This window comes from Camponotus vicinus, unplaced genomic scaffold (assembly GCF_025532165.1).
Source record: "Camponotus vicinus isolate PSW18456_S1 unplaced genomic scaffold, iyCamVici1.0 SCAF_1, whole genome shotgun sequence".
Lineage (NCBI taxonomy): Eukaryota > Metazoa > Arthropoda > Insecta > Hymenoptera > Formicidae > Camponotus > Camponotus vicinus.
Window position 1 is genome coordinate 24,393,771 of NW_028141945.1, and position 23,793 is coordinate 24,417,563.

General features: G+C 33.2%; 1 pseudogene across 1 annotated transcript in view; it reads left to right on the top strand.

Moving 5' to 3' along the window:
* The window catches only part of LOC145959819 (cytochrome P450 4C1-like), a 104,143-nt pseudogene extending 83,493 nt beyond the window's left edge, over positions 1-20,650 (top strand). Inside the window, exons 2-11 of the transcript XR_014435190.1 lie at positions 11,411-11,588; positions 11,799-11,906; positions 12,977-13,067; positions 16,269-16,463; positions 18,165-18,231; positions 18,398-18,524; positions 18,751-18,832; positions 18,922-19,034; positions 19,137-19,374; positions 20,011-20,650. The product of XR_014435190.1 is annotated as a cytochrome P450 4C1-like (transcript). The remainder of the gene's footprint in view (positions 1-11,410; positions 11,589-11,798; positions 11,907-12,976; positions 13,068-16,268; positions 16,464-18,164; positions 18,232-18,397; positions 18,525-18,750; positions 18,833-18,921; positions 19,035-19,136; positions 19,375-20,010) is intronic.
* Positions 20,651-23,793: the final 3,143 nt, after the last annotated feature.

Here is a 23,793-nt window from a genome sequence, read left to right on the forward strand (position 1 = left end):
TAACGAAATAAGCATATTTAGTCAAGTTAATATTTTTTTGTATAATATCTACATATATGTTATGATTATTATATAAATGAGACATCTAAATAATTTTCTTTTTTTAAGAAAGAGAGAGAGAAAGAGGAAAATGACTCGCAGTAATATTAATTACAATTTCGAGAACTTCCTCTGATTATTTGTTATAAATATAAATGCCAAGCACAAATTAAGCATGCGAACAAACAATACTTTTACAGATCCCTTTTATATAAAGCAAAGTGTCCAAAATAAATGATTTTGAGTAACTAATTATTACGCCCTATTTATATTTTTACTTGTCCGTTGAACAGATATTTAATATCATCAATTGCACAACTATCGAAAAAATTATTCTTGAATATAACTTTTAAAAAGTGTAATGAATAAAAAATTTAATTCTTATATATAAAATATCTAAATAAATATATTATAAAAAATATTTTATAACGTATCTATTAAATGTTAATATTATTATAATTAAATATTAATATATTATAATGTATCTATTAAATGTTAATATATCCATAGTTTTCATGTATCTCGTATAAAAATATTTTTTTATTTTATAATTTTAAATATTTGAAATTAAAATGTGGAATATATATTATATATATATATATATATATATACAGGGTGTCCCATTTTAAAAGTTCCACCCTCATAACTTTTCAGGATCAACGTTTGAAGGAAAACGACTCGGATAAAAGTTGTAGGGAACAAAGGGGGCTATCTAATAGTGACCTTGGATTCGACATTAAAGGTCATTTTCAAGGTCATTTGAAGGTCAACTTCCGTTTTTTAAATGGGAACCCCTATTTTTTATTACTTATTCTTGTAGCTTATCTCGAGAGCTTTCCAAAACACTATAATAAAGTATTTCTTCATTCAGTACTTTTCGAGTTATGAGGCTTGAAATAATTTCTTAATTTTATATAAACCATAAAATATCTAGTAAAATATTCATTTTTCGATTATCTTACCTTAATACTTTTATGTACAAAATAATGAGAGGAATCAATTGGTGTAAAGAAAACATACAGTTGTTTTTAAGAAAAAATATGGAATTGTTAATTGCAAATTACATATTTTTTCTTAAAAACAACTATGTTTTTTCTTTACACCAATTGATTCCTCTCATTATTTTGTACATAAAAGTATTAAGGTAAGATAATCGAAAAATGAATATTTTACTAGATATTTTATGGTTTATATAAAATTAAGAAATTATTTCAAGCCTTATAACTCGAAAAGTACTGAATGAAGAAATACTTTATTATAGTGTTTTGGAAAGCTCTCGAGATAAGCTACAAGAATAAGTAATAAAAAATAGGGGTTCCCATTTAAAAAACGGAAGTTGACCTTCAAATGATCTTGAAAATGACCTTTACTTGTCGAATCCAAGGTCACTATTAGATAGCTCCCTTTGTTCCCTACAACTTTTATCCGAGTCGTTTTCCTTCAAACGTTGATCCTGAAAAGTGAGGGTGGAACTTTTAAAATGGGACACCCTGTATATATATTATATGTGTCTTATATATTATATATATGTTATATTGCATGATAATTTAGAATGAATCACTATCCAGACAATGAAAAAAGAACAAACAATGTTTATTATGTGTGAAAATAATATATAAATATAATAAATAATAAAATTACTTATCGCATATGTGTGTGTGTTCCGTACGTTGTCCAATGCTTTTCCAGACTTTTTTTCTCCCTTGTATATTCTTCATATTGTTTCCTGGTGACACTCATCCGCATAAATACGATTAATTACAATTAGTAGAATACGATTAATTATCATAGTCTAATACGTGGAACATTTTGCATGCTATTCTCGATCGCGGAATAATCATATGAAATTCGCACTTTGTTATATCATAAGAGCAACATTTATACGAGATTAAAATTAATAATATAGCAGTAATAAGCAGAGCGAGTAGCACTAGTACTGTTGATGTATGTATTGTATATAATACACGGGGTACCTCGCTGTGCTTCGCGTGAACTTGGCGCGAGACACTACCGTGCCTCTTGATATATGCATAAAATACAAATCTCGTAAGAGCAAAAATTAAAGTAATGAAAAATTGTGATATAACTATTGTTTAATTAATAATTAATTTATACTTGCTTTTTAGAAAAATTTAATCAAAAGATACTTGTTAACTATAATAATCATAACGAATTATGTTGCAATATTATTCACGATCGGGTTGGAAAAAGAATTTGATAATATACGAAGCGTTTCGCACACTACTACTTTATTATTCGAGTGTTACCGTGCAAATGATGACAAAGCCGTGACATATTTAGCGCGCTTGCTACAAGGCCAAACATGATATTATTGATAATTCTCTGCCGAAATATTTTACGTCCTACATATACACGCGGAATTTTAAATTATAGAGGTACATTTTATTTTAAATTAATTATTAAACGATTGATGTATCACGGAACCTTTTGTTATGCTAATGATTTGAATTTATTCGATTGTTTTACCGCGTTTTTCCGAAGTCAAATTTTATAATATTTAGTTTTGCATTTTAAAAGACTGACTTAGAGCGAACTAAATAAATAAATAAATAAATGATGTTGAGAAATAGAAAAAGAAGGCACATAAATAAATAAATAAATAAAATTATAATAAATAATAGCGTGAAAGAGAGAACATACTAATATTTTTATATAATAAATTATTATTAATTAAATTATTTATATTTTTATTTATATTATTTATATTATCAGAGGGACATATATGTTACCCTCTGAGAACATTCGTGGACATTGGTTTTGTAGTTTATGTTCACGTTTTTAATGTCCACAGAGGGAGTATCGCTTCCAGGGATCACCTAAAAACAGGTCATGACATTTCTCAGTCTTCTCTCTGTATTGGGCATTTACCAGCTAGCGACACAGAGGACACATTGTAACATTGTGTCTACTAACGACGCATTCCAACTAGTTTTACACTGTCCGACATAGTAAAATGCTAAGTACAAATGTTCCAATGTTATCAACATTGTAAAAAAATCTATAGAAACGGTAAAACTTTAGAAAAAGACACCAGGCTCGAATAGTCTTGGCCTTGTCATATGTTATCAAGGTCACTGTCCTGAGTAATATTCAAAAGATTTTAGCCGTCTTTTATTAAAAAGTTATTAACAAAAGCGTATATACAACATGCGACTATATGAATTCCCAAGCAATGTTGATTTGACTTCTAGAAGGTCAAGGTTATTTTAACTTTCTATGTAAAGCGAGGTCCACCCCACAGCACCTCTGAGTCAGCGCGAAACGAGGTCTATTATTGTATGGTTCCACATGGGTTTGCAACTTTCCATGCGAAACAAGGTCTAAGGAAAATTAAGAATTCGACAAACAGGATAGACCCTAACGTTCACAGAAGGCCGACACTTAAATAATTGACGCGAGCGTATTATAATAAAATATAACAAAAAAATATAAAAAAAAGAAATTAAAAGAACGAATTAACAAAGAAGAATTGAAAATAACATAGAATAGTAAATGAAATATTAACAAACAAAGGGAAATAATTCCCACGGAATTAACAAATAATAATTCGAAAGCGGATCGTAATCATACGATAATGTATGGAAATTCGTACAACGTAAAAGTCAGGTAGGTCGAATATTTACGTGAAACCGAAAATCTAAGAGAATGCTATCACATTCCTGGTATTTCTTATAACGTTTTTATGGCTCGACTTTGCGAGGCCGAACGGCGCATCAAAGAACGTAACGGCAATACGACAGTCAAATCTTCGCCTTAATTTACGGGACTTTTCCCGCACACACACTTTTACTCGCTATAATTTTCAGTCTCGATACTTAATTCGACAGCAATGGGTTCGAAGGAATGCCTAATAATCAAGCGAGGATAATTAATTAATTTGCGAAGAGATTAATTTGCTCGCTTGTGACGAGAACGGATAATGCGATCGATAATCGATAGCCGTTGGACACCGCTTACATCGTTCTCACTTTACTTTTTGACATAACGCTCTTAACATACGCAAATATTCCGCGAGTATTAGTTTTCGGCAGTCTCGTAATTTATCTATCACGTATCGCGACACACACGACAAATACGATAAAGTAGGCACGAATCATACAATGCAATAAGCGCGACTAAGACGAAAAGATACTCTCACTCGTAAACTCACAAAATACGTAACTCTCTCTCTCTCTCACACACACACACACACACACGCACGCACGCACGCACGCACACACACACACACACACACACGCGCACACACACACGCTCTAATTACCACACGAAAATCGCAGGAAGATTACGGGGATATCTTACGCGGTTTTGACAATTCTATACGACAGCACGGACAGCAATCGCATTCCTCGCATTTACCATGCACGTGGTTGATATACAAGAGTTGATTACTATGCGTTTCGCGACATCTCGAATCCCAGAGAGACGAACGGTCCCCTATCGATTTATGCCGCCGATCGAAGCCTCGGTTGCTTGTCTCCGGTCGCCCGAAACACACGAAATTGAAATATTAGGGCTAAGCCCTCGTATTATTTTCAATTTACTTCATTTCATATATTTCCACATATTTCATTATACGTCTCGAATGAGCTATTTGCTATTCTTATATCTGTTATTGAAAGTTATTATCATGTATTATCTCCGGCTTCGAGTCGGTTGTTATGAAACGTGGCCGCTACAGAAACGAGATGATCGTGAGCTCTCGTAAATTCTCGGAACATTCGAGATTCGGGAGATTCGCGGTATATAAGCTTCTCGGAACCGATGGACAGGGTCTTGCTAATCATATCGCCGCCATGCATAATTCGTTAAGGCAAGTAACATAGTAATTATTACAAAGATAGAAATTATTAAGAAGAAGAGAGTTTATAGAGGGAGTTCATACACCCTCAAAGGAGTCGTGGCTACATCAGAAAAGAAATTTAGAGGCTTATGCCTCGATTTGCGTCGCCTGTGGAACCACCCAGGATTTCCACGCAAGAAATCAAACATTTTGGTCCTTCGAGCCGGATCCAGGATGAGAAGTTGGGAGAATTTGGATCCACTGCATCACTTTTATCGCGAGCTTCCTTTGAATGTGAGGGAAAGAAACGAGGACGAGAACAGCTGAATCGCGAAGCACTGGAGACTAGAGAGTCAGTAGCAGCGGTCAATCGGCAGTTCCACATTTAAAGAGGCGGCGGACTGGCACCCGGGAGAGGTCAAGGAAGCATCCGTGAAGCAATTCATCGGCGGTTGCGGTAGGAATATCATTCTTTTACCAATCAAATTGCTTATTGTCTATCTTAACATTTGCACAATTTGCGAATATTATTATATAGATTGCGCGTCAATATTGCGTAAATTATGGCTCATTCGGCTCAGATCTCGGCATTAAAAGGAAAACGCACGTCAATAAAAGCGTCATGTACCCGTATAAAAACATATATAGATTCGATAACACATGTGACGCCTGAATCAATCGCGAATTTAGAGGAAAGAAAGGAAAAATTAACTACTTATTGGGCAGAATACAATAGTTTGCAGTTCGAGTTAAAGGCTCTTTGTGAAGACGAAGGAGAAGATCGTTCTTCGTTTGAGGAGATGTTCTTTGAATTGAACGCTGCACTGCGCTGCAAGATTTTGAATTTTAATCAAACACTCTCTACCAGTCCTGAGATATCACCAGTTGCATCCCCGGCCGAAATAACCGCCTCCGCATGTAATATACGATTGCCAAAATTAGATTTGCCAAAATTTACAGGAAAATATGAGGAATGGTTTCCATTTTTTGAAATGTTCAATTCCGTCATAAATACCCAGGTAGCACACGGTCGTTTTATATAAGTTTCTTACGTATCCAGTATTTTTTAACCGTAAAGCATTAATAAGAAACGTTTCTATAGAAACGCTTTTAAAACAATAGTTAGGGAAACGTATTTTTCACGTTTTTGTAGACAAAATAAAAACTAATTTTTATTAATTTCAAATTAATTTTAAACTATATATACATATGTACATACATATACGTACATATACACCGACGAGCAAAATTGGTCAAGTGATGTGAATGTTCGAAGGTTTTATTCAATAATTTGAAAAGTATGTGTTGGATTTGAACCAAATTTTTTTTATTAATAATACTCTTTCTTATTAACAAAACCAGAAAATTTCAATCAAAAATACTTGTTAGTTTAAGAGAAACAATTTTAATTCTAAAACTGGTCCATTTGACCATTTTTGCACTCCATATAAACTTGGCAAATTCACCGTTATTCTTGAGCCGTTATCGGCAGTACCGCTCTCTGATACCTTTTGATAATCACTTATGGTTTGTTCGTCACACAATGAAGCCACTAAGCAGTGTTATTAAGTCAGAAGCGAAATCCTTATTAGAAAAAGGATATTCCACTCGCGAAGTGCAAATAAAGCTAGGAATATCACATGGATCTGTTATAAATATTCACAATAAGTGCGATTCATTACCGAAATAGGAAAGCCAATAAGTGAGTGGACCGCGCGAAGGGCTTTAAAAGGCATAGGCCTCAAAGCAAAGGAAAAAAAGAAAAAGCCAGCACTTTCAAAAAATAATGTTCAGACAGAAAGGACTTTCTAGAACGTCACAAAGACTGGACAGTTGAAGATTAGAAAATGGTCAGTTATAAATAAACTTGACTAATGTTTTATATTAACGAAATAATTAATCAATAATTTTTTATTTTTAGGTTATTTGGTCAGATGAAACCAAAATTAACCGTTATCAGTCAGATGGGCGCTGCTGGTACTGGTCCCGCGATCCTTCTTCACTGAATCCTCAAGGGGTAAAACAAACTATGAAACATGTGACGTTCTAGAAAGTCCTTTCTGGCCAGAACATTATTTTTTGAAAGTGCTGGCTTTTTCTTCTTTTCCTTTGCTTTGAGGCCTATGCCTTTTAAAGCCCTTCGCGCGGTCCACTCACTTATTGGCTTTCCTATTTCGCGTGTAGCTTCCTTTGGAGTCTTGCCTGCGATCACTAATCGAGTCAAATCTCTCGCGTCCCGATCTGACAACAACTTCTTCCGGTCTCTCTTGCTTGGTGGTAATGAATCGCACTCATTGCGAATATTTATAACAGATCCATGTGATATTCCTAGCTTTATTTGCACTTCGCGAGTGGAATATCCTTTTTCTAATAAGGATTTCGCTTCTGACTTAATAACACTGCTTAGTGGCTTCATTGTGTGACGAACAAACCATAAGTGATTATCAAAAGGTATCAGAGAGCGGTACTGCCGATAATGGCTCAGGAATAACGGTGAATTTGCCAAGTTTATATGAAGTGCAAAAATGGTCAAATGGACCAGTTTTAGAATTAAAATTGTTTCTCTTAAACTAAAAAGTATTTTTGATTAAAATTTTCTGGTTTTGTTAATAAGAAAGAGTATTATTAATAAAAAAATTTTGGTTTAAATCCAACACATACTTTTCAAATTATTGAATAAAACCTTCGAACATTCACATCACTTGACCAATTTTGCTCGTCAGTATATATATATATATATATATATATATATATATATATATATATAATTATTACGAAAACTATATTAATTTTTATTTACAAATATATGAATAAGATCACTAAGAATCAGTATTTCATTGATTTCTAGTAGAAACGCTTATTTTTTGTTACTTTATCTTATATCTCATTAATTATAGTCAATAGAAGTAAAATTTCGCTGTAAAATCAGTAATCTAGCTAGTTCGTTTGTTTACCGCTACGGTGCGCTATTTTTCTTGTACTTAGGTTTTAGTTATGAGAATTATATAAAGCTTGCAAAAGGCGACAGATAAAATTAAAAGTATATTTTAATGCAGACCGGTTATGTGTGTCAGAGGCAAAAATGGGGGTACTACTGGCACCTCGAGTAACACCTTCTCGACCTTTTTCTAACTGCGGAGTCGATTATGTTGGATCTCTTGTCTTAAGAGAAGGAAAGCGATGAAATGCTCGAAATAGCAAGGCTTATGTAGGTGTATTCGTATGTTTCGCTATGAAGGCAATTCACCAGGAAGTAATTAGCGACTTAACGACTGAAGCCTTTTTAGCCGCTCTCAAGCGTTTTATTTCGCGTCGGGGATGTCCGGTCGCCATATTTTCTGATAACGGCACCAATTTTAAGGGTGCATTGCGTCAATTATCAGAATTTTATAGGTTGGCCGAGAGGCAAGACAAAATAAAACAATTTTGCTGTGGGTCGCGGATAGCGTGGCACTTTATTCCGCCTGGCGTCCCGCATTTCGGCGGGCTGTGGGAGTCGGCGGTGAAGTCCGCAAAATATCATATTGTAGGCGGTTCGCACCTGACTTTCGAAGAATTGTAAACAGTATTGTGCGAAATAGAGGCTGTGCTCAATTCGCGTCCGTTGACACCGCTGAGTTCTGATCCGAATGATTTAGTTTATTTTACGCCAGGGCATTTTTTGATTGGTGGCGCATTGAATGATTTTCCTTGTCCCGACCTCATCGATATTAAGCAAAATAGATTGATACGCTGACAGAGAGTCGAGCAACTCGTCAACATTTTTGGAGTCGCTGGAGCCGCGAGTATTTGAACCAACTGCAGCAACGGCAAAAATGGGCAATTAACAAAGGCAAACAAATCGAAATTGGACGATGCTGATCAAATAACAGGGCTTTCTACCTTTATAATGGATGCTTGGTCGCATAAGTGAGATTCATCCTGGAGCGAATGGCATCGCCCGGTCAGCAACAGTGGTCACAAGGGATCGATTGTTAGATCTCTGTCAAAATTATCGATATATACCATTAAAAGATTAGCATGATTTAAATCACTATATTAAATTGATGCACTTTGCAAAGCATAGGCAAAAAGATAAATTTTCTCTTATGTTATTTCTTTAATTTGACTGTAAGCTAAATTAGTTGATATTTATTGACGAAAATAATTATTTGACTCAATTTAAATTTATTTGAATTGTGTATTACTCTGACTTGTAATCTTTGTGATTACTTGTATATTTTATTATTTATTATTTATTTATATTATTTGTCATATTGTTTATATTCATTCAATTATTATATGTTAATATTGTAAGACACAGTCTTTCAAGGCGGACGGTGTTTTGTATTATTTTCAATTTACTTCATTTCATATATTTCTACATATTTCATTATACGTCTCAAACGAGCTATTTGCTATTCTTATATCTGTTATTGAAAGTTATTATCATGTATTATCTCCGGCTTCGAGTCGATTGTTATGAAACGTGATCGCTACAGAAACGAGATGATCGTGAGATCTCGTAAATTCTCGGAACATTCGAGATTCGGAAGATTCGCGGTATATAAGCTTCTCGGAGCCGATGGACAGGGTCTTGCTAATTATACCGCCGCCACGCATAATTCGTTAGGGCAAGTAACATAGTAATTATTACAAAGATAGAAATTATTAAGAAGAAGAGAGTTTATTTCATAATACACCCTCAAAGGAGTCGTGGCTACAACAGTAAAGAAATTTAGAGGCTTATGCCTCGACTTGCGTCGCCCGTGGAACCACCCGGGATTTCCACACAAGAAATCTAACATCTCACGAAAACGAAACACGAAAATGGCGACGACGACAGAACGGCCGTGTAACGGACGAAATCGCGTATATGGCTCACAATAATTATTTAAAGTTGGGCAACCTCACCAATATGCTTGCTCCTGTGGCCAGGGGATGATCCTTGGCTCCGTCTTCTCTGCTCTTCTGCAACGAAAACATCACGACAACGAAAAAGACAACTGTACTAAACGAGCGCCCGCGCCAGAGAGAGTTCCTGGATCTCGTGATCCAGGATCGATAACGTCAATCCTGCGCGTAGGGGTGCGTGGATGCGCGGCCAATCGCGTCGTTACACGGAAGATTTCGCGGCGCTCCGCGACAATGCCGTATCGGGAGCCATAATAGTCCTGTGAATTAAATTGTGCCAAATTCTTGGCGATTCTGTTCAAGCAGCTATTTTCCGGTGGATCTTTCACCGGCGTTCCCGGAGGGTAGCGGCGACACGAACCCTGTAATCCTGGGCCTAGAAAGCCGCTTTTTGGCAGTGTTCGTCCTCCTCTTGCCGGGTGTGCGCCTCGATATTTGGTGTGATCCTTGCTCAGACGTTGTCTCCTGACTGTCGCTGTTAGCGGGCTGCAACATCTCTTCTCGCTGCTGGGAAAGATTTCCCCTCATCCTCTTCTCCTTCCGGAAAAGCCGCTTCGACGAGGTGCCTCAATCACAAAGTTACAACAAAAAAATATAATTAAACGCGATATCGCAAATTATTGCTCGTCTCTCCGGAGATTTCGATATGATTCTCGCAATCCTGTCTGGCGCGGCCGCTCGTGCCTCATTAGGATTTCCGGAGCGGATTGACACGCGGGACGGCAACGTCACAACGTTCACAATAAATTTTAGAGAGTGAATTTAGAAAATAGATGGGTTTTATTTTAATATTAAATAAAAAAAAATGGATATAAGATATAAGAAACAAATACTATACATATACATATAAAAATTATATTATTTATTGTCATCAACATTTGTTATATATTATATATAGTTTCTTATTATTTTCAGAATTTATATGCCTATATAACAATTGTTTCTTTAAACCCTATAATATGAGGTTAAAACTGTCCTTTACTGAGATTTTCAGAAATTAAACCTACACTGATCGTACCAACAAAAATTTTATAGTGTTACACAGCGTAATTTAGCGTGTTCTAGCTGGAAAACGCCCATTGTTACGTAAACGTGATCAAAGATTGAAAAATGATCAATGATTAAAAATTTAATATTCCAATATTGGTTCAATATTGTTAAATGTTGAAAATAATAAATATACAATTGAAGCGGAAATTCTTCTCGATATTACCGAAAGATGGTAAAAAATGGAATATAAATAATTTATTACGATTTTCGTGAACTTTTCTATTAAGGAGCATAGGTTCCACATTTAAACGAATTAAAATATCTAAACGACGAAATATTCTGACCCTGATTTTGTATTAAAGTTTGTGCGATGTATTTATATATAAATTTACATATATTATATACACATATGTTTGTGAGATATATTTATATATAAATGTACATATATTATACATATATAATATGTATTTATATACACATCATACTAATCATCATGTTATGATCAATATAGTATTTTTAATAAATACTTTCGATCAGAATAAATAATAATGATATAAATTGTATCAATAATATCTTTATCAATGTATGCGCGTGTAAGATTCTAATGTGAATCAATTTTAAAAAAATACTATAATTTATGCATTTATATATATTCGCTAACTAAAACTAATCCATATATATTTACAGATTACGAGAATGGATTTTATTTCTTTGATACTATGCACCTTGTTTGTTGTTTTAATAATTCCCGTAATTATATTAACGTATCATCAATATATTCTTCGAAGAAAACTCAAGAACATTCCTCAATATGGCAGATTTCCTTTTGGTGTAGCATTTGAACTAATAAAACTGACAAACCATGGTAAAGAATTTTATGAATAAAATATTGTTTTTATGCTTTTATAGATGTCATTTATATATTTTTAGCAAAAAAATTTGAAACAAAAAATTCATCATTTATTTTAAATTAGTGTAATATACGTAAAATACATAATATATTACGTTTAATACGTAAATAATCAGCATAATAGTAAAAATTAAATACTAAATCTGATTATGTGCTTATTTACAGAAATCGTACAATGGTATTTACAACGTATGCTAATTTAAAGAAGGAATTTTCGTACATTGGCTTACCATATTTCCATTCATTAATATTTATAAACCTGAATTATTAGAAGTAAGAATGAAAAGAATCTTTCTAATATAAAATATCGGTCATTATATTTTTTGTGATTATAAGTATATAAATACATAATAATTTGGTAGTTGGAGGGCAAAGAAGAAACAACACTTCCTTTTTTCTAATTGCTCGTATATTTCAAAATAAATATTATTATATTACATGAAATAGAAACGAACGTTTCGAATTATCTTTTGATCCATCTTCAGAGCGACATTAATAATACGCATTAGAGAGTTATACGATGATGCATTAAATTACAAAATTATCTGAATTGACGCGCAGATAACGTTAAATTGCATCTCGCAAAGATCTGGTAAGCATATTGTTTCAAATAATTCTTCCAATTATTGTAATGTAATAATATTCATTTATATATAATGTAATTTATATGTAATGTAATAATATTCATTTTGAAATATACGAATAATTAAAAAGGAGGAAGTGTTGTTTCTTCGTTGCACCCCAACTACCGCACTGTGGCTCTAATTTGCAAATTTTGATTTAATTTTAAATTTTTTCGTTGTCTATATAATAATTGATCAAAATTTCAGACGTATAAAATATCATATAAATATCATATCAACGTATAAAATACATATCTGCTGACTTAGCTTTTCTTTCCACATAAGTTACAAAAGTTTATGAAGTTAGTTCTCAGATAAACAGTGCTAAGATGTGTCGAGACTATCTATATTAAATAGAAGATTTATTATTAAGAGATAATGCATGCGTCTATTATATTTTATTTGCATTATCAAAGATTTGTCTTTCGAGAAAGATAGTTCACGGTCAAATTTAATTTTTCAAGTTGATGTATACTTTGGCAATTTAGTCTGATTTCGGTTTCATCTTTAGGATATTATGATGTAAGAATGTTTATTAATTTAATGCACTTGGAAAACTATGTGTAATGAAATAACATAAAAAAATGAATTAAAAATATTGAATAAAATTTTTACATAAGACGCTATTTCCAAAAAAGTAAAAATTTGAAGAAAAGACGTCTTATATAACAAATAATAAAATATTATGGAGTTCTATTATTTCTGAATTTATTTGTGTAGATTATTATGACCAGTACTGTAAATATCGAGAAAGGACATCCATATCCACTGCTGGAATCTTGGTTAGGCAAAGGACTTCTGACTTCTACAGGTAAATCCATAACCTTTTTCAATTTATTTTTCCATAAATTATTTTTAATATCTACATAAACATGAAAAGTAATTTGTGAGTTTATATTAGATTATGCGTTTTTGACGGTTTTATGTGGTTATTCTCGGAAGTTCTCAACAAACTATATAAGAAAAGATGAAAGAGTAAAGTTTTATTCTAATACAAATATGCAAATTTGTATATATCTGTAATCTGATAAAAAAAAGATATTCTTTCACATTCTTATTCTTGTGTTCAATTACTTATGTAATTGCTTTTATGTTGATATTAATTATTTATGAAAATTGGAGTCTTTATATGTTGATATTAATTATTCATTGAATAATTATTCAATCTTTAAAATATTACTAAATTGTTTGTGCAATTTTTTTTATTCAAATTTATAAATATTCAGTGACGATATGCAAAAAGGATTAATAATAAAATAGGATAAAAAAATGTATATAATAATATTACAATAATATAAAAATATATATAATATATAATATTATAATATAATATAATATTATAATATTATAATATACAGGGAGATCCAGAACAAACGTTTGTCTTTAAAAAAATAAATTGTCGAGTCTATTCTAAGACGATTTTCCCTTTACCAAAATTGTCTACGAGGCTTAGTTTTTAAATTATTAAATAAAATAGTTTGCGAATTACGGAACGAGTACAAGAGGTAGACAGGGACGGCGCAACTCACCGTCCGATACAGGCGATCATGTGGGGCGCTCGACGCGATCAGCTGATTGCTGCACACGATGAGTGTAACAATCAGTGTGTGTGTGTGTGTGTGTGTGTGTGTGTGTGTGTGTGTGTGTGTGTGTGTGGTGTATTTATGCACGCGTATCCACACATGCACCGTACTCTCTCTCTTTCTCTCTCTCTCTCTCTCCCTCTTTCTCTCTCACTCTCTCACTCACTCACTCACTCATTCTTACCTTAATAATGAGATTCTTCATACTGCTGATAAATAGCAGTGCCCAGTGTGTTGCACGATAATAATCGTCGTCGACGAGACGTCGTTTCTTCAACACGCAGTCTAACACATCGTCAAATAAGCGAAGTTTTTTCTATCATCACTTTCGACACTTTTACAAATTTACTCGCGCACTTAATCACTCACGATTGATAAAAGGAGGAATTTACCAACGGTTACGGTACGAATTTAATAAACGGTTAACGCATTTAATTATTAATTACACACTCGATTAAAGAAACGCGTTAACAGAACGCGATACTCGATGCAAAGCGCGCGACGCGACGACCGACGACAAGCAGGTCAAGTTAGTACTAGCGCGTAATGCTACACGTTTATGTTTGGCAGCGCTAGAGGCGCTAGTACTAATCTGACCTGCTTGTCGTCGGTCGTCGCGTCGCGCGCTTTGCATCGAGTATCGTTCTGTTAACGCGTTTCTTTAATCGAGTGTGTAATTAATAATTAAATGCGTTAACCGTTTATTAAATTCGTACCGTAACCGTTGGTAAATTCCTCCTTTTATCAATCGTGAGTGATTAAGTGCGCGAGTAAATTTGTAAAAGTGTCGAAAGTGATGAAAGAAAAAACTTCGCTTATTTGACGATGTGTTAGACTGCGTGTTGAAGAAACGACGTCTCGTCGACGACGATTATTATCGTGCAACACACTGGGCACTGCTATTTATCAGCAGTATGAAGAATCTCATTATTAAGGTAAGAATAAGTGAGTGAGTGAGTGAGTGAGTGAGAGAGAAAGAGGGAGAGAGAGAGAGAGAGAAAGAGAGAGAGTACGGTGCATGTGTGGATACGCGTGCATAAATACATCACACATACACACACACACGCACGCACGCACGCACGCGCGCGCGCACACACACGCACGCATACACACGCACACACGCACACACACAAACACACACACACACACACACTGATTGTTACACTCATCGTGTGCAGTAATCAGCTGATCGCGTCGGGCGCCCCACATGATCGCCTGTATCGGACGGTGAGTTGCGCCGTCCCTGTCTACCTCTTGTACTCGTTCCGTAATGCGCAAACTATTTTATTTAATAATTTAAAAACTAAGCCTCGTAGACAATTTTGGTAAAGGGAAAATCGTCTTAGAATAGACTCGACAATTTATTTTTTTAAAGACAAACGTTTGTTCTGGATCACCCTGTATATATTAATATTTTTGTAATATACAGGGTGACCCATTTTAACTTAGGCAGCCAAATAACTCGAAAAATAAGCAAGATAGAGAAAAATGTTTTAGACAAAAGTTGTATGGTTTCGAGGGGGCCATAAGATGGTATCATTGGTTTGACCTTGAAGAGTCATTTGAAGGTCACATGAAGGTCACCTTCAATTTCTTAAATGGAACCTACTATTTGTCATTGCATATTCTTGTAGCTTATCTCGAGAACTTTTCAAAACACTATAATTAAGTACCTTTTCGTTAAGTACTTTTTGAGTTATGAGGCTTGAAATAATTTCTTAATTTTACATAAACCGTAAAATATCTTGTAAAATATTCATTTTTCGATTATCTTACCTTAATACTTTTACGTACAAAATAATGAGAGGAATCAATTGGTGTAAAGAAAACACATAGTTGTTTTTAAGAAAAAATATGGAATTGTTAATTGCAAATTATATATTTTTTCTTCAAAACAACTATGTGTTTTCTTTACACCAGTTGATTCCTCTCATTATTTTGTACGTAAAAATATTAAGGTAAGATAATCGAAAAATGAATATTTTACAAGATATTTTACGGTTTATGTAAAATTAAGAAATTATTTCAAGCCTCATAACTCAAAAAGTACTTAACGAAAATGTACTTAATTATAGTGTTTTGGAAAGCTCTCGAGATGAGCTACAAGAATGTACAAAAATATATAGGATGTTCCATTTAAAAAAATTGAAGTGACCTTCACGTGACCTTCAAATGACTCTTCAAGGTCAAACCAATGATACCATCTTATGGCCCCCTCGAAACCATACAACTTTTGTCTAAAACATTTTTCTCTATCTTGCTTATTTTTCGAGTTATTTGGCTGCCTAAGTTAAAATGGGTCACCCTGTATATATTAATATTTTTATCATTTTTTTATTTATAAATATGTAGGCGCATATTTTCTTTATCTCTTATACGATATTTTTAATAAATAAATGTACCACTATACTATTTTCATACTACTTCAGGAAAACAATGGCTTCATGATAGAAAATTGATCGGGCCAACATTTCACTTTAGTATATTGGAGCAATTTGCTGTGGTTATGTACGAAAAAGCAGAGATCTTGATAAAATGTCTGGAAAAGGAGATAGCAAAGAATCCAGGGATGCCCATCAATATTTTTCCGTTCACTAACAATGTTGCGCTTGACGTTATATGTGGTAATAAATATATATATATATACAGGGTGTTTCATTTTAATCCGACCAGTCGAATATCTCGAAAACCAAGCCCGGGAGAGAAAAATATTTCAGACAAAAGTTGTTTGGTTTCGAGGGGGCCATAAGATGGTGACAATGATTTGACCTTGAACAGTCATTTGAAGGTCACATAAAGGTCACCTTAAATTTCTTAAATGGAATACCCTATATATTTTTGCACATTCTTGTAGCTGACATCGAGAGCTTTCCAAAACACTATAATTAAGTACCTTTTCGTTAAGTACTTTTTGAGTTATGAGGCTTGAAATAATTTCTTAATTCTACATAAACCGTAAAATATCTAGTAAAATATTCATTTTTCGATTATCTTACCTTAATACTTTTACGTACAAAATAATGAGAGGAATCAATTGGTGTAAAAAAAACACATAGTTGTTTTGAAGAAAAAATATGTAATTTGCAATTAACAATTCCATATTTTTTCTTAAAAACAACTATGTGTTTTTTTTACACCAATTGATTCCTCTCATTATTTTGTACATAAAAGTATTAAGGTAAGATAATCGAAAAGTGAATATTTTACAAGATATTTTACGGTTTATGTAAAATTAAGAAATTATTTCAACCCTCATAACTCAAAAAGTACTTAACGAAAAGGTACTTAATGATAGTGTTTTGGAAAGCTCTCGAGATAAGCTACAAGAGTGTGCAAAAATATATAGGGTGTTCCATTAAAAAAATTGAAGTGACCTTCACGTGACCTTCAAATGACTCTTCAAGGTCAAACCAATGATACCATCTTATGGCCCCCTCGAAACCAAACAACTTTTGTCTGAAATATTTTTCTCTCCCGGGCTTGGTTTTCGAGATATTCGACTGGTCGGATTAAAATGAAACACCCTGTATATATATATATATATATATATATATATATATATATATATATGTATGTATCATTATAATATATATTTCTTGGACATAAAAGAATATCGTTAATATAGTATATGTAGTATATGTTATGCTACAGCAACAAACTATTATGAGCTGTAACATGAATAAAGAGACTTGTCAAATACACTAAATTTCAATTTGTTGAATCGACAAGTTTATTCATTATAATAATAAGTTAAATATATTTACTGGAAACATAGATTATTTTGCTTTAACATTAAATTTATGTTTCCAAAATCAAATTAGCATATAAAATCTTTCTGTTCTGGAAATAAATTTTACCGTCACTTCGAATAATTAACTTTTATATTAAATACCGTTTGTTTGTATGAAATGAAATTTATTGAATGTATAGCAATGGTTTTGCTGCAACAGCAAAATTATTTCTTTCCATGTTTCTATAATTACTGATTACAAGCACAATATAATTTTGATAAGGTCAATTTCAGACAGTGTATATATAAATGCAAAAAACTGAATTTTATTTTTTATATTTTATTTAATTGTGAATATAGAGAAAAAGAATCTTTAAATAAATATAAGACTTATTCACGTAAATTAAATAAAAGCAAAAACATTAAATAAATTAAATAAAAGCAAAATTTTATGTCGATATTAATTTCTGTGTAACAACATTATTCGATTCTATATTATTTTCGACAGTTATGAATATTAATTTTATTTCTTTTCTGAAATAAGCAATGTAAAATATTTTGCGAGATTTATGATGATATTGTCACTATTTTGTAGAAACGGCAATGGGTGTGAATACACATGCTCAAGAAGGTGAAATCAAGTATACCGCAATAATACATAGGTTCGAAAAGTCATGAATTATATTATTTTATTAGTAATAATTTAGTTGATAACATTAATAATTTATTAAGATTTTCTAAGACTTAAGACAGCACATTTCGTATGATTAATTAATTAATATAATAGTATAAATATGCTGTTACATCGGTTAAAGTTTTAACTTTCAGAGTTTCTAAATTAGTAATAAAGCGATTAATTCAACCGTGGCTATGGTCAGATTGGTTGTATAACTTAATGCCTGCAGGAATGGAATATAAATCAATGATTAATATAATACATAAATTTACGAGAGAGGTATGTGCAAAAAAAATGCTAATGATATATTAATAATGATAATTATAATGATAATGATAATAATGATAATGATAATGATATTAATAATGATAATGATAATAATGATATTAAAATATAGCGATAATGTATTAAAATAACGGCAGAATTTTATTAAATTAATTGTTGGCTTTATTTTTTTGTTTGAATGAATCCAACAAATTTACAACTGAGAAATAATAAATTTCAGGTAATACATAAGAAAAAGATTATTCGACAATTACAAAACGATTCTACTAAAGCGGAAAATGAAGATGATAAACCTGATATAGGTGCGGTTATACAATTATAATTATATGTATGTTTTAGTAGTTTTTGTTAATAAATTTTTTAATTATTATTGGGAAATTTGTTTCCTTAGGTAAACTGGAGAGGAAAGCTTTTCTGGATCTATTACTAGATCAAAATGAGAAGGACAAAATTCCATTAACCGATGATGAATTGAGGGCACAAGTTGATACATTCATGTTCGAGGTGAGAGAAAAAATTCTTTAAATGTAAAACTCATTTTTACCAGATTCTATAATGTAATTATAAGTGAATGTTATAAAATGGTAAGGATATATAATGATATAGGGTCACGATACAACTGCGGTTGCCATAACCTGGACACTCTTTCTTTTGGGCAATAATCTAGAGCATCAAAAAAAAGTTCATGAAGAACTCAAGGAAGTTTTCAAGGATTCAGAGACACCAGCCAACGTAAAAGAACTGTCGCAATTAAAGTATCTCGATAGGGTCATAAAAGAAGCGCTCAGATTATTCCCAAGTGTACCTATAATCACAAGAAAATTATCGGTAGATACAAAAATAGGTATGATAAAATTTATTTCTATTAATATAAAAATTAAAGGAATCATAAGATATTCACATTAATTTGTAAATTTGTAAATTAATAAAATTTGATATTAAGTGATATTTTTCCTTACATGATAAAGATATTGTGTTTCTCTTGATAGAGATACATTTTTTTATTTATTAAAGGCTAAATAAATGCGATTCAGTAAAAAAATCAATATCTAAAAATCTACTTTAGATGGTTTCTAATTTGCGACAAAATTCAAGAAATAATAAAATAATATCATAAAATTCTATTTATCATTTGCCCCGTATAAATTCTTTATACTTATATTATATACTTTTATTATACTTATATTATACTTATATTAAATACTTTTATTATACAAATAGAATTTTTTCAAATTTTTCGAATTATTATTTATCTATTGTAGGTTTAATATTATATTGTGGATTTTACACAAAGTACAACTTTTATCTTGTGGATTCTGAAAGTATAATTTTTTAGATTACAAAAACATTTACATTATATATGTATATGATTTATCAATATAAACTTTTGTGTATCTGTTTATGTGAGAAAGAAACAGAATACAGTTTATGTATATCTAGGAAGGGAACAGAATGTAATCTGTAACAATCTATTTTTCAGGCGATTATATGTTCCCAAAAGGTGTTACAGTTGCATTGGGAATTGCATTAATGCATAGAAATCCGAAGGTTTGGTCAGATCCGTTGAAGTTCGATCCAGATCGTTTTCTTCCGGAAAATTCGAAACATAGAAATCCATATGCCTACATTCCATTTAGTGCTGGACCAAGAAATTGTATTGGCCAGAAATTTGCTTTACTTGAAGAGAAAACGATGTTAACAGCTATTCTGAGAAAGTGGAGAGTGGAAAGTGTAAAAAAATTAGTTGAATTGGAGGCCACTCTTATTTTGCGACCAACCGAAGACATATTCATCCATTTCACGCCAAAGAAATAATTAATTTACCAACAAATGTTCATTTTTTCTTATCGTGCGCAATCTTTATAATCTTTTTCGATTATGGAATTTTTGAATCGTTATTCTCGTTGCAGATATAGCATACTACTATTGTATATTATGTATTAATATATAATAATTCAGAGTGATATGAAATATACGTTTGAATCACAAAATAACATCGGTGAGGAAAGAAGGTGGAAACCCCGAAGTATCTCGAAAAATATAAGTTTTATAGAAAATTGTTTCAGATAAATGTTATTAGACAAATAAATGTAAAATATGACTACATATATGTATATATATATATATGTATATATATATATATATATATATATATATATATATATATGTAAAAAAGGTATTGTTAATTGCAAATTACATATTTTTTCTCCGAAACAATTATGTGTTTTTTTTATTACACCAATCGATTTTTCACATTATTTTGTGTATAAAAGTATTAAGGTAAGATAATTGAAAAATGAATATTTTACAAGATATTTTACGATTTATGTAAAATTAAGAAATTACTTCAAGCCTCGTACACCCCTTTTCTTTCAAAAACTAAGCATTTTAGAGAAAAACGTTTTCAACAAAAATTATATGGTTTTGAGGGGAACATAAGATGGTATCATTGGTTTGATCTTGGATGGCATCGTTAAGGTGAGGTCAAGGACACCTTTAATTTCTTAAATGGAACCACCTATTTTTTATTGCATATTCTTATAGCTTATGTCGAGAGCTTTCCAAAACACTATAATAAAGTATTTTTTCATCAAGTACTTTTCGAGTTATAAGGCTTGAAATAATTTCTTAATTTTACATAAACCATAAAATATCTAGTAAAATATTCATTTTTCGATTATCTTACCTTAATACTTTTATGTACAAAATAATGAGAGGAATCGATTGGTGTAAAACACATAATTGTTTCGAAAAAGAAATGTAATTGTTAATTGCAAATTACATTTTTTTTTTTCGAAATAATTTTGTGTTTTCTTTACATCAATTGATTCCTCTCATTATTTTGTACATAAAAGTATTAAGGTAAGATAATCGAAAAATGAATATTTTACTAGATATTTTATGGTTTATGTAAAATTAAGAAATTATTTCAAGCCTTATAACTCGAAAAGTACTTGATGAAAAAATACTTTATTATAGTGTTTTGGGAAGTTCTCGACATAAGCTATAAGAATATGCAATAAAAAATAGGTGGTTCCATTTAAGAAATTAAAGGTGTCCTTGACCTCACCTTAACGATGCCATCCAAGGTCAAACCAATGACACCATCTTATGTTCCCCTCAAAACCATACAATTTTTGTCGAAAACGTTTTTCTCTAAAATGCTTAGTTTTTGAAAGAAAAGGGGTGTACGGGTGGTCTAGAACACCCTGTATATATATATTGTGACGTTGCCGTCCCGACGCGCGTCATCCGCCGCAAAAATCTTGACGGAACGCGAGCCGAGCGGCCGTGCCAGAAAAAGATTGCGAAAGCAGTATCGAGATCTCCGGAGAGACGAGCGATAATTGTTATTTAGCGTCCTTATTTATTTTTTTTATATATTATTTTGTACATGGGGCAACCCGCCGGAGAACATCGAGAAGAGAACGAAGAGGAATCTTTCGCGACCATCGACACGGCGCTTCCATTCCAGCCTCCGATTCGAGTGCGGAGATAGCGCCCGAGGATCAGGACAGCGCAGAGTCGCGGATGGAATTCGCCCCAACAAAGGGAAGAAGAACCACCCCTAAAAACGGCTGTCTAGGCCCGGAATGACGAGGCCCGATCGTCGCCATCCTCCGAACACGCAGATCAAAGACCGGCCGGAAAATGACCGTCAATAACGGATCGTCACAAATTTAGAAGATCTAAATTATCGGGGCCGTTACGATTCCCGATACGGTGTTGTCGCGAGGCGCAATGATATCTCGCGTGTCGCGGCGCTATTAGCTGCGGAGCCGCTCACCCCTGCGCGTAGGATTGACGCCGTTATCGACCCTGGATCGCGAGATTCAGGCAAACACTCTGGCGCGGGCGCTTATCGAGAAGAGTTGTTCTTTTGATCGTTGTCGTTTTCGTGCGTGTCGAGTTTGTCTTGTGCTGAGAACAGAGAGGACGGAACCGAGGATCATCCCCTTCGAGGAAGGAGCGAGTATCGGTGAGGTTGCCCATCTCTAATTTGTGAGCCACGTACGCGATCTTGTCCGTTACTCGGCCGTTCTGTCGCCGTCACCATTTTCGTGTCTCGTTGTCGCTCGGGCTTTGCCCTGAGCTTTCGATTTTCGTGCATTTCGGGCGACTGGAGACAAGCGACTGAGGCGTCGAAGACGATCGTAACGTCGGCCTTAATTGATAGGGAACCGTTCGTCTCTTTCCGGGATTCGGGGTGTCGCGAAACACGTAGCGATCGGCTCTCGTACATCGACCACGTGCACGGTAAATCGCGGGGAATACGTTCGCTATACGTGCTGTCGTAAAGAGTTGTCGAAGCCGCGTAAGACATCCCCGCAATCGATTTTCGTGCGATTTTCGTGTGGTAATTAGCGTGTGTGTGTGAGTGTTGCGTGTCGTGACTTTGCGAATATCGTTCTGTCTTTGTCACGCTTATCACGTTGTATGATCTGTGCTTATTTCGTGTTATTTGTCGTAGGTGTGAGTGTGTCGCGGTGCGTAATAAATTACGACAAATTGCGAGATTGCCGAAATTCGAGAGATTCGCGTGAGTAAAGAGCCGAAAAGTAAAGTACGAGCTGCGTAATCGGCGCCCGACGGCTATCGATAATCGATCATAGGAACCGTACTCGTCGCAAGCGAGGTCTATCGTCTTCGCAAATTAATTAATTATTCTTGCTGGATCATTAGGCATTCTTTCGAACCGATTGCTGTCGATGAGAGTATCAAGATTAAAAATTAGAGCGAGTAAAAGTGCGTTTGCGGGAAAAGCCCTGTAAAGTAAGACGACGATTTAATTGTCGAATTATTATTAGGTTTTTCGAAGCGCCGTTCGGCCGCGCGAAGTCTGGCCATAAAAACGGTCTAGAAGAAATACCAGGAATGTGTTATCGCTTTCTTAGATTCTCGATTTCGCGTGAATATTCGATCCGTCTGATTTACGTTTGGCGAATTTCGATTATTATCACCGCTGTCGAATGATTATTTGTTATATCTCGTTGATTTTTCTAATTTATGTTATTATTATTTCTCTCTTTAATTTGTTATTTTTTTTATTTTATTTTCTTAATAAATGTGTTATATTTTTCTATATTAAGTCCGCGTAATTTATTTGAGTGTTGACCTTTCATAAATGTGGATTCTGTCGTGTTTGTCGAATTTCTGAATTTCCAAAGCCTCGTATAAAACAATTAAATTTTCCATAGACCCTACCCCTCTACCGTTAGGCGAGCTAGTCGGGCCGTGGCGAATAAGGCAAGTGTTTTTCGCG